This window comes from Dermacentor albipictus, chromosome 1, assembly GCF_038994185.2.
Source record: "Dermacentor albipictus isolate Rhodes 1998 colony chromosome 1, USDA_Dalb.pri_finalv2, whole genome shotgun sequence".
In the NCBI taxonomy this organism is placed as follows: domain Eukaryota; kingdom Metazoa; phylum Arthropoda; class Arachnida; order Ixodida; family Ixodidae; genus Dermacentor; species Dermacentor albipictus.
This window is the reverse complement of record NC_091821.1, coordinates 516451168-516468561: the sequence shown is the minus strand read 5'-3', so window position 1 is coordinate 516468561 and position 17394 is coordinate 516451168. Positions and strand designations below refer to the sequence as shown.

Sequence of the window (17394 nt, the reverse complement as noted above, 5' to 3'; positions counted from 1 at the left end):
TCTCTTGAAAATAAAGTGCAGGCGACTCCCTCACAGTACCGGTGACTCTCTCCCGCAAGACCTACTGAGGTGTATGTATTACTCCCAAAGCAGGAGTTGATGCGAGTACCTCAGTGGTCCAAGCAAGTACCCCTTGGTAGTCAGCGGTGCCCCTTTGGAATGGCAACAATGACCCTTCCTAAGGTAGTCATCTGAAGACTCACAATGGTGGTGTACACGACTACCATGGCAAGAGTTGGTTAAACTACCTTTTGGGTGGTAACACGTACTCTCTTGGAAACACAGTGTGGTCGACTCCCTCAGTATCGGTGACTCTCCCGCAAGTACTGAGGTGTATGTATTACCCCCAAAGCAGGAGTTGATGTGACTACCTCACTGGTCCATGCAAGTACCCCTTGGTAGTCAGTGGTACCCTTTGGAATGGCAACAATGACCCTTCCTAGGGTAGTCATTTGAAGACTCACAATGGTGGTGTACATGATTACCATCACAAGAGTTGGTGAAACTACCTCCTGGTACTTAACCAGACCCTTTGCAGCAACTGCTATGACCTCTGCCTGGGTAGTCAATAGACTATCTCTACACTAAGATGGAAGCTCACAACATAATAGATTTTAGTTTGCATGTGCAACAAATGCCTAGTTATTCAACCACCGTTATTTGTCATGATAAACTGCAATACTATAAACAACTAAAAAAACACTGAGCACGTAACACTACATTGAGGGAAACACCAAGAGCAAATATTTCACTACTATCACTGTATTAACCTCAAATGCATCAATGGACTATACCTGGCAAAAACAGAAGACAACAGTCTGATTTGCTGAATTGGAATCAATGGCCAACCTTGAGAAACATTATGCTTCGGTTTACAAGGCATACTAAACAGCTGCAATATGTCCAAACTTATGAGGTAATTTAGCATTTCAGGCATTTGAACAAGGATTTAATCCTTTGCCATGACAAAGGACTCATTTATTTCAATATGCCAGGGAGGCATACATGGACAGAGGAATTAAATTTCTATATTGATATTAAGCGACAAATTTACAATCTCACCAAATCAAAGCAATCATACAGCATTGATGCTTATGGAAGAAAAGAAATATGCATAAAGGCCAGATAAATGCAAAACCGGACATTATAAATAGCGCCAGTTCAATATCCTCGTGGTGCCGGCATAGTAAGTACATCCCATAATGTTTCAAAAGTGCAACTTTTTGGCCGTCATTTCATCCAATTTGTCAAAAAAGACTGTTGTCTCACCTCCTAAATGTTTCCATTAGCACTGCCTCCATGTTTGCGTCAAATTCTGCCTGCTCCGGTTAAGATCTGAAAGAACAGCACAACTGTTAAAACTTTGTAAACATTTTATTCAATAAGAACATGAACACATCACAGTAACCTTTAGCAAGAGCACATATAGTAATCACAAGGAACACTTATTTCTTATAAGCAGAGAATCCAGTTTACAGCAGGAAGAGAGGAGCCTGAGAATAGCTATAATGCATCCGTAGATGTTCTCTTTGAACGAACCATAAATGGCCTTGCCATCAGGGTATATCACAAGCCCACACACGTGGATACAGAATAGGCAGAACATATTTAAATAAGTGTAAGGATACATGCATAAGTTCATTTTCCAGATTCAACTGGAGGGTAGGTTTTTGGCAAAAAGCTGCCTGCACAGCTTGACTGTGTCCAGAAAACCCCTACAAGCAGTAGCACATGAGTGGTGCAGGAAATCTTCAACAGACACACATAGAATAGTCGCATTCAATAAAGAGAAACATTCACTATTTATGCATACAGAGTCTAATAATCTTTGCACAAAATTTGAACAGTAAAATCGAAACGCTGAAATGGTCACACATATGTTCAGAAATAATAAAAGTAATAACCAAGCAAACATGCAGCATCTACTAGCAAAGACATAAAATCACATTTCAACAAAATATTTCCGCAGCTCAGCTTTGGTATACCCTTTTGTATGTTTATACGTGTTTAGAACATGGGGCAGGTTGTAAGAAAACATTAGAAATTTATAATTAGTGCGAAAACATGGTATATTCCATGTATTAATAGGTCTTATGTGTATGTTAGCACGACGCATGTCCAAAGATGCCAGAGTAGAATAAAAATTGGCAGTGGATGCCATTGAGAAATAAATTTTTTGTAACAACTTAAAGTTATACAAGTGATTGACGGGCACAGTGTTATGTGCTTCAAAAGCACACTTGGAGGTGGTTGTATTGTCAACATTAGCGATTATTCGAACAATTTTCTTTTGCAATACAAGAACATTATTGAAGTTTGTTTTGGTCATTGTGGCCCATACTAAACTGCACATGTACATTGTACATGGCTTCACTCTGCTGCAAGTAATTTGAGACAACAGCTGTCTTCCAATAATGAGGCTCACTGCTGTGAACTTATAGCATAATGCCCTCCACTGTCACATTTTCACATGAAATCTACAGAATGTTTCTATTATACATGAATGAAATGCAAGCTGTGATTCTATAGGGGAATGGCACTGAGCTAATGCCTACTAAACAATCTGCGTAAGTGTGAATGACAGCATCATTAACAAGACTACCCTGCTGCTTTGCAAGGAGTCACTCCATCACAGTAACATCAAAAGCGGGTTGCGCTCATCACGGAAATGAGACAAAGTTCCAAATAAGGGCCAGAATTATGTAGTATTGTTTATTGATCAAATAATGCTCACTATGTTCTGTCAAGTTAACAACGCCACAGAAAACAGCTAATTATAATGGCCGCCGGCAACTCAGTGGTGTGACATACCACGTCTAGCGACTGCCTCATAACACATTATCCTTATGTAATACTCTAATGGCACTTTCCTTTTGCAGCAAGCAGTTAAAGTATTAAAGTACTGCAATGCACTTGCAAAGCAGAGTTATTTCCCCATAGTGGGATCAAGACCACATAATAAAAAGTACACCACAGGTACAGCATAGAAGTGTATTCTGCAGTACTGTATAAGTGCTGAAACTTCCTTCTTGGTACTGCTGAGTGATTTTCATGCTGCCTAGTTCCTGTTTCGTGGTCTCACAAAGATTATGGAATGATCAACACACTGTGACTAGAGTCGCTAAAGTTATACATTTACATTCATTGGAACCATTTTGTTTAACCCTTTAATGAGCACGCATATAAATACAAAAATTATTTTATACCTAAATGTGCAAAGACATTGAGAATAAGCATAATCAACGAAAATAAAGGATATTTTGTAGAAACTCCTTTAGTAGTATGAGGGAAGGATTGGGCTTCTCCCCAAGCGACATATGGCTGCGTTTGGAATCTGTACAGAGGGCTCTTTGCATTGTGTGTCTGAGGTCACTACAGCAGATCTTGCACTGGTCTGTCTCCTCTGACCGTGCTTTCCAAAGAAAACGAGTCCCATGTCTTTTTTTTCCCATCCTGTGTTCCTGCTACAAACCGACAAATGACACTTGCTGCCAATCATTCAATGTTGGCTCAATACATTTAACAAGAAACTTCTTACTCAATGCCAAAGATCAGCAAGAAAAATTTATATTTTTTGGTATGCTGTATGCAAAACTCATCAATGAAGGGTTAAAACAACTGAAGTGTCAGAGCAGCATAGCCACACACTTTTCACTACATCTTAGTATGTACATCAATATACATTACAGTACGAATGCTGTATTACTAGTCTATAAATGCATCTACCACTACATCTTGAACTAATGTTTCACTCTAGGTTCAAGGTGGCGATGCGATATGATATTTTGCTTCTTTGATCACCTACAAAATCTCTGATGACAGTATTGCAGATATAGTAGCTATAGCTGGATTGCATGTTTGCATTTCTTAAAGAAAACATGTAAATGAAACGAACAAGTACATCAAGAGAAGCAACTAAATGTTTCAACTAAGCCACATAACAAAGAAAGAAGAGCCAGTTTATCTAGTGAAATATGCATGCAAACTTGCAGCTGATCACCAGTCTTCAAAATCCAGATTTGGAGCATGTGTCACAATTTCGCTTGCCTTTCTTGCTTTCACTTATGCATTGACTTCAGGGCATCCTGGTGGCATTCACTTTCGCATGTTTTTGTACTTGTTTCTTGGGCACATATACCATGAGAACTGGAATGAAATGAAAGCAATTGACTTTACATACCTAATCAACAGTTCAATGACTTCCAGTTTTCAGGTTTTTAAAGAAACTGCAAACACAGCACAGTTAAACATGGAGTTGCCCTAACCTTTGCACTGTTTCCTTCATGTTCCAAAATGTACCAAGTGAGCTATTTTAGCACACCTTCCAACACAATATCTGAGAATTACTTTCAGTATTGGTGTTGGTCAAAACTTTAATGCATGAAAATGGCTACAGGTACAAAAATGTATTATTTAACCAAATACATATTTAGCTGAGCATGCAATTAATTTTACAAGAGGTGGCCATATGCATGCCAGATGCAGAGGTGCTGTTGATATCTTCATATTTAGTTAAGCTGCAAAGCTTTAAAACTACCACATCTCTACTCAATCACAAGCACACAGACCTGAACAGCTGCAAGCAAGGATGGCCATAAACTTTACAAAGTAGTAAGAAAGGCTTTGGCAGCATGCTTAATGTAAAAAAAAATTATGGGGTTTTATGCGCCAAAACCACGATCTGATTAAGAGGCATGACGTAGTGGGGCACTCCGGAAATTCGGATCTCCTGGAGTTCTTTAACGTACACCTAAATCTAAGTACACGGGTGTTCTTGCACTATGGCCCCATTGAAATGCGGCTGCCTTGGCCAGGATATGCTTAACATCTAAAAGTGCAAAAGAAATTAAAAAAAGTTATAAGAAAATGCTATTACATGGCCAAGGTGCAATGTGTCCCTCAGCGCTGGGTACTTGTTTACGAGGCTCCTTGCAGCAACATTGCACAGTTTATTTGGGTACCTGATGTTTAAAAAAGCATGCATCAACCTTCGACATCAAACAATACACAAAAAACAATATGCAACAGCACTGTAGCGCAACCATTTCCATGAAATAATATCAAACAGTTGAACTGTGAGTCATCAGATGGGAGAATTTAAGTAAACTGCACCATGAAAGCATTAGGTACGTGACAAGACCGAGGTTAGAGAATTGATCTGATGGATTTTACACAGGACAGGGGTAACACTTAATCCTTTTGTCCTGCAATAGCCAAGATAAACGGATAATCATGACCAGAGTTCACAAACTCTTGAAATACTTTCCCCAAACAAGATGTTATAAAAGGTTTTAATTAATATTTCAAGTTGGCTTATTACTGAAACATGCACACAAGGGAAAATTAGCCATGAATACAAACTTGAAGGAGCATCCCCTATAAGAATTTACAAGGGCAGCTTATTAAGCTAGTTGTTGATCCATTATCGTGAGTGTACAGTGCAAAGGTTAAACGAGGACATAGACACAAGCCCTGACTACCAATGGAGGTTTTATTGCTGAATACACACAATAGTGATACAGCTATCTGAAAAATAGCTACTAAAAAGGAGAACAAAGCAGACCATCAAGAGGCACGCGAACGAATGTAGAGTTGCATAAAAAATACTGGCCGTAGGTTTGACTTCCCAGAAACTTGCGCTCTCTTTCTGATAATGCAATGCATGGCTTGCTGATGCATGCACTCGGATCCCGTGCCAATTGTGCTACTTCAAGTATGATATGGGTAAGACCATCCCTGTGCTTGTGAATAACTGACATTCTTTCAAACCAAAGAGTGCAGCCACGCATGCTAGTATGATGTGCCAAAAAAACTTTCTCTGCCATTGCGCACATTATATGCAGGTTCGCACAACCTCTCATGAAGGCATCTGGCAGTTTGCCCCATATGACAAGCGCCGCATGAAAGAGAAATTTCGAACACAATGTTTTATGTGGATTCAACAACACAATGTTTTATGTGGATTCAACATGCCAAATCTTGCGCTTGACCTTGCAGATGCCTTTCTGACTGCCCTATCAGAAAAAGAGCTAAAGTTATTCTGGAAGTCACGTGAACGGACTGTATTTGTGATGCAATCTTATATTTTTTTTGTATCTCGATTTCCAGCATAGTTCATTTTTTGCCCACTCGTCTGCTTTTCTTGTTCTATCTTCAAAAGTTTTTCATATAGCTCTTTCACTTGCTTGTGTAAATTCGGCACACTGAATAATAACATCTCTGTTGACAGTCGGCACTTCTGTCTATGCACCGTTTACCTTTGTGGTGTACACTACCTATAAGAACTGTAACCAGCAGCTAAAGAAGCTTTATTCAACGCATCATTCTAGTGCCCTCGCCCACTCATTAACCCAAGACTCATGGCAAGGAAACCACGGAGGATATTGCTCTATTGAAGCATGACATAAATTATGACTGAGTGTTAAGCTTCCTGTAGCTTTCATGACTGTTTTTTGCGAAGGAAAAGGAATGGAAGTAGAAGAAATGCTGCTGGTGGTAACCGAACCCGCAAATTTGACATGACGCATGCAGCGCTGCACCAATTCATCTAGCCATGACTGTCTTTCCCTCCTGGTAGCCAAACCCCCATATTTCACACGAAACACGCAGCACTGTACGAATTCATCTAGCCACAACTGTCTTTCCATCCAATTCAGTTGGTATTTGTATACCCGCATAAAATGTAGCACTGCTAGTGTCACGGTTCGTGTTGTTAGCCAGAATAAAGAAAATGGGCTCAGGGCTGCAATGTCGACATTGCCATTGAATATTTAAATTTCGAGGTTATGAGTGAGCTGTAATTCAGAACTAGTCAACGATGTATCAGTGATAAAAACATTTCGAACCAACAATGCCATATACACTGCTAAACACTTAAAAAGGCACTACACAATTTGGACATTGTTCACTGCTACAATGCAAAGCTTTAGGAAAACATTTTTCCCCTCGGTTATCGAGCGTTTTCAAGGGGAACTACGCAGAAACGAAGTTATAATCATGAATTAGACAACAAAAACTTGTTTTGATTATAGACACCTCCCACTTGCCTTAGTGACATAGACGCATGAGAATGGAGCGTAATACGCTAATTAACACTGTGCTTACCATTCATATTGCAATACAAGGTTGGGAAAAATGCACGACTGAACATAATTGAGACATTTACTGTGGAATGAATTCTCATTAGGTACATTCTATCCCAACTTTATTTACATCTGGCATAGGTTGGCAAACTGATGCATGAGTCGACTCAGACTGATCTCGAAAGTGAGTCTCAGTGAGTCCGACTGAGTCGAATTTCTGAAGGTCTTAGCCCGAATGAACCCGGCTGAATAGAATTTTGGTGAGTGTGAGTGAGTTCTCATTATTTTGCCGCCCAATGCATCCAGGTAATTGTTGTGACTTACATTGCCTGAGATGACGAATTGTAGGCAATCCATTCAATTCTCTTTTGAAGATTGTCAGGCACGCCTCCTGCTGTAATATTTCAGAGGTGTGCAGCAACGTCAATGGGCATCGGAGGCAGTGTGTACGTTGACAATTCCTTGTACTGTCCTTTGACTGCATTCTCCGCATGTTGAACTGCACTACCAGACAGCCTTAAAAAAAGAAGTATTCATTGAAATCAACAACAAAATCCAGTGCTAGAAAAACATAAGATGTGGTATCACAGACTATCACTCCACATGCTCAAATATACCTACTATATAGTTAGTGACGAGCTATGAATACAGGAAGGGCTCTTGATAAATATGGGCACATTTGCCATAGCAAATGGAGCCCATTGCTTTTCAAGGATAATGATGTACGAACAGCAAAAATCACTGACTGAGACAACTGACTCGTTAGAGCATGAATGGGCTGTTAAAACGAAATTTAAAGAGCAATTTTATCACCCCCTATACAGATACCTCCTTACCAACACACCATGATCCCTCTCCCCCTTTTCGCATTGGTACCATGCACAAGGAAGGCGCATTATTGGTCCCTTCACAGACATTGGTACCATGAGCAAGAAGCTCCCCCACCAAGGTTAAATAAGCAACCATAGTGACGCACCTGCAAACATTCCTTCTGAGGAAGACTTGTTGCTAGCTAAATCGTCTACACAGGTATTGCTTTATGAAGGACAAATACTGGGCCATAAAGTGCCAAGTCCAGACTAGCATTGTCTTGGGACCAGAAACAGTGAACAAAAGCAGGTCAGATGAAGGCCAAGGATGATTTGATAGAACAAAAATATACTAGAACAGTCTGGTTCTCAAATACAAAAACTAGACCGCTTGTGTTTATCCAAACATTATTAACTCCCTATGACATTTCTGGTGGCTAATGAATTATTATTTGAATGAATGTATTTTTTCTGATAACTTCTTGGTGCCTTTGCTTATAAGCTTTTTTGGTGAAACATCGCTATTATTTCAAACAGGAAGTCAAATTTTCCCTCAGCATTACATAAATCTGAGCTACTGATAGATACAAATGTCAAGGTCCGATAAGACTTTGAAAGATGATACGGAAAGATTGAGGAGTCGCAAACATGATTGTGCTTCTTAAGCTCTTCATATATCATCAGTTATATTTGGGCTGTCTAGACTGCACAAAATTTTAAAAAGTATTTTGCAGCTTTTTGTTTTTATGTTTTCATAAATACACCTCATTTGTCATACCTATTAGTAGCAGAGCATTCCAATATTTAACAAGGACAGTGGTGTGCTATAAAAGTGGAACTAGGACTATATAGATACATAAAAATATTAGGGGAAACAAAACGTTTTATTTTTACATAGTGGAATTGCCCCTATGGCATGCATTTATTTGTTTACTAAATTCCCATGAGCTTATTCCCCAAAGTTAAGATACAACCAGGGGCAGAAAAAAGCTTTAGAACAGGAATGAGTGTCACTTGCTACTACTTTACTGAAAGCAAACAGGTTCATATATATAGGTGAAGGTGGCCATGTGCGCACATATGTTTGCACGCAATACTCAAACAAGTTTGCCCATTATTATTCAGTCATACACTACAGAAACTGTCATTCAATTCAGTTCAAGCCACAGATCCGTGCCACAGATGTATCACTGACATAGACGTCGCATTTCATGTTGATGAAACAGGCCTCCAATATTCCCATGCAGACAATCATTGCTTTTACCAAGAATGCGGATGTGGAAAAGATATGGCTCACACGAGCGGTAATTGCAGTGCTTGGGCAAATGTGCATTAATCTTATTCCTGGCAGACAGCTCATGTTCCCTTGCCAAATCGTTGGTGCAACAACCTGTCTGGCTGATATGCACCTTGCCGCAATTAAGTGGAATTTCGTATACCATACCGACCGTGCAAGTCACATATGGCCTTGTATGATTTTTACCACAAAGGGTCAGCTTCTGTGGGTCTGAGATGCGTGGGCACAGGACAGTAAGCTTCCGTGGAGCCAAGAAAATAATAGGTACTTTATACCTGCTGGCCACTTTCTTTAAATCGTGGGCCACTTCATGCATGTATGGAACAACATGCAGCCTTTTCTCCACTAGTGGCTTGGCAAGGGGCATCCAAGCGTTCTTTTTGGCTGTGACGCTCGCCTCCTTAAATCATGGGTTTGCGGAACTGCAATATTTCTATCTCAGCTATTAATGAGCCAATTTGAAAACTTTTGCAGTAGAATGCTCCCAAGAGGGCACCTAACAACATCCAGCGTATAATTAAATTAGCTATGTGGCCTGGTGAGGGGCTCTTTAAAGTACTGCTAATAGCAATATTATAGCTTTCCAGCATACGACAGGTTTTAATGTTATACAGAGTTAATGTTATACAGAGTTAATGTTATACAGAGTTAATGCATGAGTACAGATTAAATAAGATCGGGTGCATACGGCTTTTTTGGTGCCTCTGATGCTTCGGCGTGGCTTGGAGAGGCAACCAAGTTAATCAATGCTCCATCACACACCGTCGTGCTTTCACCCATGTCGACGTAGCACTGGAACCGGTCGTTGGAAGATCTGAAAGCACACCCAGATGGTTTATCAATAGTTTTGCACATTAGAAGTGAAGCTGTGGACACGGAACAGGCATTGATTAATTAAACAGCCTTTTTTTATGGTTGCTGTACTGTCCCAAACAGGTTTGTTATTTAGAGCCATCACAGCACAGCACAGCACTAATCCTGCTGCCCATAGGTGAGCTAAGTACAGGATGCATTAAGCTAACAAGGCTAAGCTTATTTATGCAATGTCAGCAACCACCAATGTATAAGAACAGATGATTTCGCAAAGATAGAACCATATTGCTGATTGCCCAAGGTTTTCATAGTCCTATTGCTGAAAATGCCATCAATTTTTTTTCCTCAGTTGGTTCAAATTAACTTCATTGCTGCGTGAATGTTGCAGCGCACAAATGATGGCAAACATTGAACAGGCAAACAACAAGTCCGTTTTCGTCGCCTTGCCTGTTTTATTAGTTAAACGCTACAGAAATTTGCAGAATATGGCATACTGCGACCAGTTATGCTAACTAAAGCACCATTACATTGACTGAAGCTGTTACTACTCCCTCTCCTACCAGATAGAGAAGCGATTGCACACCTGACCCCAATATCAGTAGTAAACCAACTGCACAAGTTTTCAGAAGATGGAAGTCCTGAAAAGGCTAGTTTCCTTGCGGCTTCTCGACACGGCAATAATTATAGTTGAGCAACGTTGTGTTCGTACGGGCAAGTATGCGCTACACTTCTCAATTTAAGGCCAAGTGCATTGGCTGCGACGAAACAAAAATATTAGTAGTTGGCAGCACAGTGAAGTGACAGAGCAATTTCGTAAGACTCGATCTGTCAGTTCAAAGCGCGGCAACCGAAGTTATTAATCGTGCTCGACATTTCCGCTACGCATACTGTAGCTACTTTGCCCATATTTATTTATTTATTTATTTATCATACCCTCAAGGTACGGTTGTACATTGCAGAGGGGAGGGGCAAAGTAAATACAGAGGCAAATCACAAAATAAGGAAGGAAGGCAAACAACATTGCAAAAAACATCGTATACAAATTAACATAAAATGAACCAAACAATGACCAAATCCTCTTTGCGCTCCATAACGCGCAGTACATTTACGCTCACCTGTATTAGAAGATCGTTGCCTGTCATCAGGTACACGAACCCTCCCGTCCGCAGGCTTTCGTGGAGGTCGGCGAGTTTCCGGGCGCCTGTGAGCTTCACGATTTTTTTTGATGGCCCCTGCGAAACGAGGCAAGCCGCTTCTTCCGCACCAGTCGGCAAGCGTTCAGTTGAAGCCGGATCGGACGACATACTGCCACCGTTGTCATATTTCACAGGCGCAACGCAAGCAAGAGGCAAACCGCTTCTTCCGCACCAGTTGGCGAGCGTTCAGTTGAAGGCGAATCGGGCGCCATACTGCTACCGCTGTCGGATTTCACAGGCGCAACGCAAACAAGAGGCTAACTGCTCCTTCCGCATCAGTCGGCGAGCGTTCAGTTGAAGGCGGATCGGACGACATGCTGCCACCATTGTCAGATTTCACAGGCACAACGCAAGCAAGAGGCAAACCGCTTCTTCCGCACCAGTTGGCGAGCGTTCAGTTGAAGGCGGATCGGACGCCATACTGCCACCGCTGCCGGATTTCACAGGCGCAACGCAAACAAGAGGCAAACCGCTCCATCCGCATCAGTCGGCGAGCGTTCAGTTGAAGGCGGATCGGACGACATGCTGCCACCGCTGTCAGATTTCACAGGCACAACCCAAGCAAGAGAGGAATGCCACTCGCGTTTAGATACTCGTTCACTGCCGTAGATAGCAAGGTGCCGTCAGAGCCATAGCCGTGCTTCTCATAGTTACGAATCCAAAGTCGAAGTAAATACGAAAGCCGTAAGTCGTGTGCCGGGTCCTGAATATTTCGCTGCGCGCGTTCGCAAAACAGTTTTCGCTCACCGCTGCACTATCCTTGCTCAAATTTGGCAGAACGACCACATTTTGGTGTCTACTTCGTTTAGTATAACACTTAGCACAGTTAATTGCCTGATCTTTGTTTTAATGCAAACTTACCGGCGCTCATGAAAATGCGAGCTGCTGCTGCGACGCTGTACGCATAAACTTGTAGCGCCGCCTGTCATCAGCTGCAGAAAGCAGCATATCAGGGAGCGTTGCCGCGTGTTGCCTGCTCCTGGAACAGGCGACCGTCCTCCGTTAGACGCTGCTTTTTAAAGCTGACGGCTGGCGGCGACACTGATTTATGTTGCGCCGTTACGGCAGCTGTTTGCAGCCTCAATGGCACAGGCAAATTTGCGTTTTTTTTTCTTACAAACAAGGCACTTAACTGTTTCAAGTGTAAAGTCGACGCCAAAATGCGATCGCTCCACAAAATTTCAGCAAAAACAGAGCAGCGCTTTGCACGTTTTTTGCACAGTGGTTTGCAAAACAGTGCACGAAGTTTGCACATTCCATTGTGGCCGCAATGATGGTACAAACGGACCACAACGTTTTTAGATTCTAAATCTAAAGCGTTGACAGACCACCACGCCCCACAGAAGCCTTCGTACGAGGCAATACCCCTCTAAAGGGCACTGCTTCACAGAAGTGGTGCCTTTTCGGATTGTTACCTGAGATTTTCGCTTCTAAAATTATAGAGGGAAACGAAGGCTGGGAGGTTTACCTCCTATTCAGAGAAGTTGTAGGCATGCTTTTGTATGATGATCTTCCCTCAGAGTCTCTTGTTTATATGGAGGTGAAAGTTCAAGAATTTCTCCGTTCATTCGTTACCCGCTACCCAGAAGCCCGCATAATCCCTAACTTACATTACCTTGTGCACTACCCATGCATGATCTCTCTTTTCGGACCACTCAAACAAATCTGGCGTACATCAAAGATGAAAAACTTCAAAAACATATGTAAAACACTTGCAGAGCTTCACCAACTTTCTCAAAGCTATGAATTCCGTGAGATTGTCTTCAACCAACGCCACACCATGTCAGGCCTGAAACCTGTGCGAAGATCTGTTTTACATACGTGCATTGAGGAGCGCCTGCCTCCAGGTAACGTATGGCAGGCGAAGTCAGTCACTGTGCCGCAAATGGCATACCACGTGGGAGATGTGCTTTTAATGGCCAAGGGAGACGAAATTGACTTATGGGGTTTTAGGTGCCAAAACCACTTTCCGATTAGGAGGCACTTGTAGTGGAGGACTCTGGAAATTTCGACCACCTGGGGTTCTTTAATGTGCACCTAAATCTAAGTACACGGGTGTTTTCGCATTTCGCCGCCATCGAAATGCGGCAGCCGTGGCCGGGATTCGATCCCGCGACCTCGTGCTCAGCAGCCCAATACCATAGCCGCTGAGCAACCACGACGGGTAAGGCAGACTACCCACAATTTGCACAGATTGCAGGTATTTTTGCGGCTCAGGATGAGGTTCTGTTCTCGTTAGACAAGATGGGACTTGTTGAATTCAGGAGACATCGATAAGCACGTAAGGTATCTAAACGCAATGTAGTCTGTGCGGCGCAGCCAGAAGATGAGGTATTACCAGAGTTCCTCTATCTTTATCTGGCAGGGAAAGTGGTACCCAGATGTGAATTAGGGGTTTCATTAAAAATAGTAATATTTTCTTAGCTTTATGTTATGAAGTCTAAGTGGGTGTACTTCACAGTTTTTGTTCTGTTGACATTGTGTGTATATTCGTGTTGTATTTTTTTCTTGTTTTTTCCATTCAGTGCATGGTCAATCAATATTCATGCACTCCCCCCCCCCCCTTAAGGTATCTTTATGTACAAAATACGTATTAATGTACAGTGCGTTGCATAAATATACCAACCAGTGTTACTACTTTTGGAGTTTGGTGTTGTACCACCCTGCTTCAATTATTTCTTACTGAAAAATTAAAAAAACAATTTGCCTTTCTTGCTATACTGATTATGCAGTAATACAGCACTGCATGAAACGCATTTTACTTTTTGCGGCTATAGAGTTGAACTCGGGTAGTTACATATCGTGCTGTTTTCTTTGGTATAGTCAATCAGTTATTTGATTGAGTGAGCCAACGAATCCACATTCACTGCAACCTATAACATCATATGTGCCTATCACTGACTCCCTTCAAGCAGCATGGGAGTCATCCATTTCATGCGTCATTCACGATTTCGTTTTGTGACTACCCTTGGAAAAAAAAGGTAGTCAGCGACTCAAAAAAGAGAGTCGAGGTAGTCGTGACCCTCTCTTGACTCTCTTTTTTTTAAGAGTGTAGCGCCACAATAAAATAATTAGGACTCGCAATGAAGACACTCCAAATATTTAATGCGAAGCCTTCCAGCCTCTTTCTTGTCACTTTGCGGCAGGTAGGTCCTTATTTCGACTCATTTTCATGAAAAGAAAACAACGTGTGACCAATGGGGTGGCCTCGAACGTCGAGGCCGGTGCTCTAACCATTAGGCCACAAGCGCGCGCATACTCCACTCAATTGAAAGCCAGTATGCTCTGAAATGCCTGGCGCGTGCGCCGCGTGCCACTAACCCGTGTTATTGCTAAAGCTGGCGCTTTGAAGCGCCTATCGCCAGGACCGGCCCACTTTCGTAGCCAATTTCGCTGTGTAGAAACTGCAGCGTTAGACTAGCTTCATGGCCACCCAAGTTCATAACGATTTAACATTTCTTCGCAGGTGTACAAATGCCATGATCGTTTTAACATACACTAGATGACATAGCCATGGGTAAGATCCAAAACGAGCACGTTTTGGGGGCGGAATAATGCGTAATGGGGATTTCCCCAAAAGGAGACGTGGCGGCAGCGTAGCCGGCGGAGATAAGACAGGCGCCAACATGCGGCGACGCTACCTTTGATCATCAGACGCGCTGTGGGAACCGTAGGATGCAAGCGCGCACACACTGCACGCATACACGTGACAGGTCTTCGAAGTTCCTGCCACGCACCCGCTGTGCTGAAAGCAAATATAGCTTTTATCCAACGGCCGAAATACTAGGGATCAAACAATGAACGCCTTTTGAGATCGCCGCGCGCAGCCGCTATAACCATTGACTTCAAAGAGCTTCGTATTCCGCAACAGCCGAAACAGTATCACAGCTAATTGCTGTATGTGCAGCTGCTCCCGACTCTCGCCTTGCAAGAAGCATGCGATTTATTTGATCCTCGCCGAAATGTCGTCTCCCAAGCCTGCTGGTCTCGTATGTTCAGTTAAATAGAAGAAGACCAAAAAAATGAGAGAAATACACGTAACCGGCTCTTACGATAGTTGTCACCTCGTCATCTGCAAAGGCACTATGAAATGTTTTAGTAGTGTTATTTTTGTAAAAATAACGAAATTAGTAATAATTTTGGCTGCGACTGGTGCGACCCGGGCATAGCAGCCGAAAGGTGCCCTGAATGTCTTCACCCATGACATCACGTCCGCAATAACACATGATATCACATCCGTTCATTTGCATGGCGTCTGTCTTACGGGACCGATTGCGCTGCGAAGCGGTTCGTATTCCGTACCCAGTTACAGCGCGAGTAATTCATCTTTCCACGCTAATGCGCGTAATAAAAGCTTGGGGCGGTGATCTGTTTGATGCGTTACCGCTAGGTACCTTGCGCGCATATTTTGCCTCCTGGCCGCATCAAATTGCAGCCGGCCTCTGGAGTGGGCCGTGTTATCCCATATAAAGCTGCTCATGTTAGTGGTATTGCCTCCGTCAGGATCGTGAGTGCGTGCACAGAACCATTCAGTAATATGGGTCTGGGAAGGATGCGCGAAAGAACGAGGATGTAAGAAAACACTGGCATGACGAGCTGCTCCGTCAGATCGTGTTACATCGCGCTTTTTTTCTACAACCATCTCGCTTGAGCGAGATGGTCGTAGAACAGCATTACCACAGCTTTTTTACAGCTTCGCTGCAGCTCATTTAATCATCAAGTGTATTCTTTTAATACGACAAATGGCATCGCTGCGCGGAAGAGCGTCTCTTGAAGTTTCCCACCAAGAACCAGTGCCGCCGTGCCTGTTGCATGCATGCTTACTTTTCCTGACCCAGTTAAGACGTGGCACCAGCTCTGCTACTGCGTGGTACAGGGTGGCTATGATAAGAAAATTATAAAGAACAAACGAAATTAATGCAGTAAGTGGGGTCAAACGTTGCCAAGCGTGATAAACGGACCTTCCTCGAAAGATATGTTCAATAAGTCGGTGTCCTGAAGTCTCAGTAAACGTGTGCTAGGCAGTGAAGCATGCTAAGCAGTTTTGCAGTGAAACATGTCAAAACTGAAGAAGGGCCACTGCCACGGAACATATATAATATTGGTTCCTTAATTATATACACGCGCAACCGCCGTCTCCTGTTACATTGCGCGCGCCGAGGCGCCCATTAAGTATACTGGCAGACCTTCAGAGCTATTTTGGACGTGGCTGTGATGTTTTGAACCATTGGTTTCTCGACCTAATAAGCCAATGTTTTAATGGTCATTTTTTCTGAACTGTTTATTTCTTCCATAATAGCTTCGTTATTTCGTAGTTTTCTGCCCAACTGCTTTAGTCATATGGAAGTCAAGGTGCTCTTTTTAGCCGAGCGCAGTTTTCGAAAGCGAAACTACGCTTTTGCACCAGTAATGCTGTCGCCCATTTACAACACAGTCAATCAATGTCATTTTGTATGTCACTGGGAGACCACCAAGTGCATAATTAGCCATGAGATCAGCATGCCATTTGACAAGCTGCTTTGCATCAAAGGCGAGGCATTGTTGCTATGCTTCATCTCAAAACTTTTGTATGTCTAGCCACTTAACATATTTGTACTGCGTCGAAACTAACCTTACGCAACCGAAGTTCGCAAAGCTTTTTACACTCCTGGCTCTCTACTAGCCACTACCAAACGCTTGTCCGTACTTCACTTGGCAAAGGTCTTACGAGCTAAACCTCCCATGTTAGGAGTGGGGGAGGCTCACATATATGAAAACTGCCAAAGAAAGCAGTTGCCCTGATGAAGGCAAGCTACCCTGTCGAAACATTTGCACCCGCCTGTTCGACCACCGTTATCACCACAACATATTTCTCTGTTGCGTTGAAGCACGGCAAAAGCGGGAAGCATTTACGCGAATTGGGAATGTAGGGTTTCAGTCATTGACGCACCTAATGCAACAAAGGAGATTTTCGTGGCAGGATGATGTTTCGGCAACTTTTGTTGGCTAAGGCCATACATGCCAGGTTACCTCTTGTCACTATCAATACGCTTTACCGCAATACAGAAGATTCCTCACTGCAGGGCACGCCCACTGTAGTTAGTCGAAAATTTTGACCGTTCACTGCAAGCACATCCTGTTTGCGAAGAATCATACTAAAGCACATTTGTCAGTTTAGAATAGAAAGACCCTTGCCCTTCGCTTTTCTGACATTGTGA

At 42.6% G+C, this 17394-nt stretch overlaps 1 long non-coding RNA gene across 2 annotated transcripts; it reads right to left on the bottom strand.

Annotated features, from left to right (window-relative positions):
• Nucleotides 1–1355: 1355 nt before the first annotated feature.
• Nucleotides 1356–11838, bottom strand: LOC135912447 (uncharacterized). Of its 2 annotated transcripts, XR_010567672.1 has the most exons (5): nt 11117–11838; nt 9877–10002; nt 7407–7598; nt 4877–4961; nt 1356–4146 (listed from the first exon to the last, which is right to left on the bottom strand). It is a non-coding gene; the product is annotated as an uncharacterized lncRNA (long non-coding RNA). The 2 variants fall into 2 exon arrangements; XR_010567671.1 differs by lacking the exon at nt 4877–4961.
• Between the last annotated feature and the right edge of the window lie 5556 nt (nt 11839–17394).